Here is a 6725-nt window from a genome sequence, read left to right on the forward strand (position 1 = left end):
TGCAGTGTTCTTAAAATGCAGAGTAACTATGTTCAAACCAGGTTTCTGGAGACAGTACTGTGATCAACTGTAGCTAAGAGTCATTATCTAGGGATAATTAAAAGTAGGTTTTTTAAATTCTCTTCAAGCGAATCAACTTCAGCACAATATTGCATTTTAAAAGGAAGGGGAAATTTTGTAAAATTAACTGAAATTAACATCGGTGTATTTCATCTATTCCGTGGCCAAAAATTCAGTTATAGGATAATGCTAACATTATACAAGATTGAATGAGTGACGACAAACAGTGTGAGTTCACTAGGCAATATTTTTTATTTGACTTCTTTTCAAAGATAGTAACCATGGGCACTAAATATTTAGCTAAGGAATTCCTCCTTTTATATAATTTAAAATCATGTATTATTAACATTGTAAGGGAGTCTTAGAGATATGCAATCTGTATTATCAAAAGACTTTTATTCATAAATTCTAAAAACCTAATGTGGTTTGACCTCGGTTCTTATCCAACTAAAATACCCAGTGCTCACCAGACATTAAGACTCTTGTTTCTCTGCATCACTCAGCTCTGCTTTCCTTTTTGTTGGCATTATTCTTGGGCAAGCTCTCCCCAAATAACCAAAATGGCTCCTTGGCTACTTTAAGATTATATTTCACTAGCATAGCAACAAAGTAAGAAACAAAAGGTTCTTTCCCAATAGTTTCAGCAAGTGGTGTGATTTAAAAAAATGTTAAACTAAAAAAAAAAAAAAAAAAAAAAAAAAAAAAGGTTAAACTGGCTTTTCAGAAAAAAAAATAAAATAAAAAGAACAAAACAAGAGCAAACACAGAAGCAAAAACTCTGGGTTTGGATATCCATTGGCATCTGCCAATCTCCATGGTGTAAATATTCTCACCTTAGCCAATTTCAACCTGACATCACTAAACAAGGAACTGAGAAGAGATGCATATAGTCCATTATACAGTATTTCTACCATATGGATAAAATGCATACAGATAACTTTAAGAGCATAGTCAATAATAAAATAAAGTACAATAATTAGTTTTGAGTTTTGAGTATTCACTACCTTTATTTTAATACACGTTTATATGATCTGATTTTTATGACTGTGTTTAACAACTGATTTGCGAAATTTCTAGAAAATAACATTGGTTCCTGTGGGCCAGTGTGAGCCAGCCTTACTGGTATCAGTAAGCCCCTCAGAAATCCAAGAGGAAAATTCGTAGGAGCCTGGTTTAGATCACATGCCCATTTGAGATCTATGTTTGAACCCTAGAGGATGTGCTGTTCCCCTGGCCAAACCCAAACCCAGGCCAATGATGGGATTAGACTGCGAGCGTATAGACTGGAGGAAAGTCTATGGCAATGAGAAAGAGCAGTTCCACAACAGAAAGTGAGAGAAATAGGCTACGCAGACAAAGCAACAGGTACCCATTTCAATAGATGAAATACCTCACATATCAATACATAGGATAAGCATGGAATTTTATGGTCCACTTTGAGAGTAAAAGAAGATACTATTAATTATTATTTCGGAACCACAAATAAAGAATCTCAGGTAAGATAACTGGCTGGCTTAGAGTAATACACATCAGATGAGTGACAGAGCCGGGACTGAAGGCCAAATTTCTTGAGTCCTGGTTCAGCAAACTTCCTGGACCTTCTCTGTTGTAATGGCATTCCATTTTTTCTTTCTTTGGGATAATTGACCAATAGAAAAACCCCAAAATGAAGGAACAGAATAGACTTAGTGTTGAAATTATCTGAAATGTACTTTTAAAAAAATGTTTATTTATTTTAGAGAGGGGAGAGAGAGAGAGAGAGAGAGAGAGAGAGAGAATCCCAAGCAGGCTCAAGCTGAGTACAGAGCCCCATGTGGGCCTCAATCCCACAACCCTGAGATCATAACCTGAGCCAAATTCAGGAGTCAGGTGCTCAACCGACTGAGCCACCCAGGTACCCCTGAAATGTACTTTTTAAAATTATGTATTTTACCTTCTACATTTGAAAGTTTCTTATCCAGTGTTTCAGTTCGCCATATGCTATTGGTGGGAATATAGAATTTTGAGAACAATTTGACAAAACTAACAAAAACCTTAAAATCCTATATACCCTTTGCCCAAACAATTTAACTTCTGTTAAAGTTGCCTAAGGACCCTAATCACAGATGTGCTCAAATGTTTTACTTTAAAGATGTTAATTATAACATTATTAATAAGAATGAAAAATTAGAACTAACTTACAATAGGAGACAAGTAGATAAATCATAATTCATCAGTCCACTGAAGAGTCCTAAAAATGATGCAAAGAAAAAGGAAATGTTCCAGAAAAAGAAGTCCATAATATATGATCGCGTATTTTTGTGGGAGGAAAACATGACTGAAAGGAAAGACCATCCCAAAATATTCCCAGCGATAGTCTCTCCATTGGACACATGTTGCTTTTTAAATTTTATATTCTTATTTTTGTATCTTTAAAGCTTATTAATTATACAAGTTGCTCAACTGTTTTAAAAATGTCTGTGCAGGGCAGCCTGGATGGCTCAGTGGTTTAGCACCGCCTTCAGCCCAGGGTGTGATCCTGAAGAACTGGGATCGAGTCCCATATCAGTCTCCCTGCATGGAGCCTGCTTCTCCCTCTGCCTGTGTCTCTGCCTCTCTCTCTCTCTCTCTCTCTGTCCCATGAATAAATAAAATCTTAAAAAAAAAAACCTTGTGTGCTCTGTCCACTGTAGTGTACTGGCTTTCTTCATGTCCCCATTGCTGCATTCATCTTGGTTTAAAATCAGTTTAGAACTTTTTACTGGAGAGGAATCTGTCCAGTGGCAAGAATAAAATGAATGAGGAGACTGTTAAAAACACAACTAAAAAAAATACATATATACATGTATTTATATACATATATCAATGTTCAGGAGAAGCAGTCTGATTTTTCTGGCCTCCAAATGCTCTTGCAGCTCTGTGCTTTTTCCCAACGGTCAACTATCCTAACTTTCTTTTAAACTTCCTACCTTGAGAAACTATTGCAAAAGAGCAGAAATAGATGTCAATTCAGAGTATTCTCAAGAATCTCTCCTGTTTCCCATGTAAAGGATGAAATTCAGAGAGCCAAGGGCTTTTAAGAATCTAGCAAAGACTTCATTGAGAGACTCTCCAAATACAGTTTATAAAAGAGTCAAAGGATCTAATTTTGAAATTCATTTGACCAGAGGAAATTGAAAGCAGAAAGGATATGAAACAGGGAGAAGGCTATTATGCTAAATGAATTTCTTCAACGTCATTTAAAGGACAGCTCATGAATGCAAAATTTTTAAAGATTTTTATTCATTTATTTGTTTGAGACAGAGCGTGCATGCTTGCAAGTTGAGATGCGGGGAGAGGGAGAGGGAGAGAATCGTCAGGAGACTCCATGCTGAGCACAATGCCTGACGGGGGCTCAGTCCCACAACCCTGAGATCATGACCTGAGCCAGTCCAAGAGTCCGACACTGAAGCAACTTAGCCACCCAGGCGCCTCCAAATGCAAATTTTTAAAAACATAATCATGCATTCCTTTTGCAAGTCATAATGAATTTTGAGGCCATCTGAACTCATTTATGTGAAGATAAAATATCACCCCAGCAACACACATGGTAAGAAGCCCCTGAAGGTAGAGACCCATTTCCCTAGAAATGGATTTATTTTGCAGTTAAATAGTAAGTGAAGGAAGAAACAAGGGCGCTTCTATAGAAATGTTTGCTTCAGGGCCCAGATTTTAAAGTTACAGCTATTGCCTCAGAAAGAGGCAACTTGGAAACTGAAATACTTGGAAACTGCAAATAGGAGTTTGTGTCCTGGTTCTGCAATTTGTCAGCTCTACTGCCCTGGAAAAATAACTTCACCTCCCTAAATATCAAAATTTCGATCTTAAGATACAGATAAAATTGTAACTACACAGTTGTAAGCATGATGGCTGGTACAAATGGCCTGCTCAATAAATATTTGTTCAATAATAGTGTTTATAAGATTACCTTGTAAACTGTGTGGATAATGGCACTTACTGTTACTATAGTAACAGCACCTGACACACATTACTTAGTTGTTTTCTGTGTTTTCTGCCTCCCCCCCCATACCCCCCACCCCCAAACACAAGCTCCATGAAAGCAGGAATCTTCCATCTTTTTGGTTCTATTTCTTGATTGTCTTCACTTTTTGGAATTTAAAACCAGGCCATCAGGGCAGAGAAGTGGGTAACGGTTGTGGAAAGATTTATGTGTCGGGTTCTCTCTTCTCATATAATCCTGAAAACCAGACAGAGGTTCCTATAGCAGAAAGAGCTCTTGGCTCTGAATTAGCAATGCCGTAACACAACAAGTGCAGTTTTCTCTTAATAAGAATTCAGTCTCGGGGCACCTGGCTGGCTCGGTCAGAAGAGCCTGTGACTCTCATGGGGATCCCTGGGTGGCTCAGTGGTTTGGCGCCTGCCTTTGGTCCAGGGCGTGATCCTGGAGTCCTGGGATCAAGTCCCACTCAGGCTCCCTGCATGGAGCCTGCTTCTCCCTCCTCCTTTGTCTCTGCCTCTCTCTCTCTCTCTCTCTCTGTCTATCATAAATAAATAAATAAATCTTTTAAAAAAATAAAATAAAATAAAAATAAAATAAAATAAAATAAAATCTTTAAAAAAAAAAAAGAAGAGCCTGTGACTCTTGATCTCATGGCTGTCAGTTCGAGCCCCATGTTGGGGGTAGAGATACTTACAAATAAAATCTTAAAAATGAAAGAGAGAGAGAGAGAGAAAAGAATTCAGTCTCCATCCCGGTAGGCTGTATTCAGACTACAGCAGTACACAACTTGTGATGAGATGAGGCAAGATTTAAGGGAGACCAAGTTCTGTTTTACAAGGAGAGGCTGATGCCCCCTCCCCAGCACCAGGTCCTCAGAAGGTAAACTCCATGGGGGCAGGATTTTCTTCCAGCACCTAGTACACAGCCTAGAACATACCATCGCCCTTCAATAAAGAGTTGTGCAAAAAGATGTATGGGGGATGAACTTTCTCTCTGATTATGTTTCAGCACACAGAGCTGCTCCCGGGCCCTGAAAAGTAAGGCTCTGAGAGGAGCCTGGAGTCCATAACCTCAAGGCAGGATACAGAGATGGTGCCCTGAGTGCCACAAAAGGGAAATACTAGTGTGCAACTGAAGGGGAGAAAAGATATTGCAGGGGTCGTTGTGAAATAGAAGAAACAGAAACCTGAAGGGGATGGAACCACATCTTATTTCAGGCAGGCTATCACTCCTAACATAAGAAGAACACACCTAGAAAATAAATCAACCAATAAGAAGGATTGGGGTTTCTGTATTTTTATTTTTTTTAATTTTTAATTTTTTTTTTGGCTCTGTATTTTTAAAGACAGTTACTACAAAGGGTCAACCTGTCTCAAAGTAATTTGCTCTTGGTCACCTGGAATAACTAAAGGGAGAGGGGGGAAAAAAAAAAGCTAAAAGCACATTTCCTCAATGCCTTGAAAGCAGCTTGAATTTTACCTATTTCGGAGGCATTCGCCAGGAAATGAATTCCTCTTTTTGGGCCCAGACAAGTTCAGTTGTCTCAAGGCTTTCTTCATGTGCTTTCTGACTGTGGCAGATAATTAAACAGTAGTTGGAGAACTGCACTTATCAAAGTGACAGGGTACCTTTTAAAACACCTTCCCAGGTAACTGAAAAGCTGCTGTCATCTAAGAAGTCACGGCTTCCTCAGTTTCCCTAATTGTCGACACCTCAAGGAGGTAATTAAAGTTCGTTCTGCCCTCTGCACAGCGCTCTTAAAAAACAATGTTCCTTTCAGACTTCTGAGTGTAAAAAGAACATAAAGTTGCATTTCCTCTTAAAGCGCGTGCAACAGGCCCCTAGTAAAGGCTCCATGGAGATTTCCTGTAAAGTGAGGAGTGTGAAAAGGCCCCAAGTTTCCTGCCACACAACGGCGACGCAGATTAAAATAAAGACCTAAATGATACACCTTGTTAACATGTGCTGCGATGCTTTATCAACACTCTGGAAATTGGAATGTTTCTTTTATCCTTCTGAACTTTCTTGAAATGACTACCCAAATTCCCTTAATACATAGGCAGGAATGTACTTGGCAAGCTTTCCAGAGAGGAGAGGAAAAAAAGAGTTCAGCTTTGAAATCACTTGACATGATTTAATGGGAGCTTTAGAGAAAATGGAAGCCCTTTGGCCAGATCTCGGCCTGTGTGATTGCAGTGTGGACCTAGATACCACAGAGGACGGCAGCGGGATCCACCACTCGTAGAAGCCAACAGGTTAGTGCAACGTGTGAACAGCAGGTACACAGGGCCCTGGCTGCGGGCACAGCAAGGGGGATGCTCCAGGGTCTCGCCCCACAGACGGTTCCACTGAGGCTCTCTAACGCCAGCTACACAGTCCCGGCCAAGGCCCTATTCTCCAAAGGACGAGCAGCCTTCTCGTATGAAACAAAACTCAGATACTGGTCTTGAGAAACTAAGCCCTCCAAAAATTCTCACGCAAGACGAGGCTGGGCTTGACCTCCAAAAGTGTGTTACAAATTTAATGTGTTCTCCTAGAAACGACTTTGAACAATCAGCTATGCCATTGGAAGATACTACATACTAACGTACGTGATCTTTGAAGAAAAAGAGAAAGGATCGTAATTCCTGAAATATCCTGGGGTTTTTTTTTTTTTTTAATTTTTTTTTTTATTTATTTATTTGTG

Source organism: Canis aureus, chromosome 25 (assembly GCF_053574225.1).
Source record: "Canis aureus isolate CA01 chromosome 25, VMU_Caureus_v.1.0, whole genome shotgun sequence".
In the NCBI taxonomy this organism is placed as follows: Eukaryota; Metazoa; Chordata; class Mammalia; order Carnivora; family Canidae; genus Canis; species Canis aureus.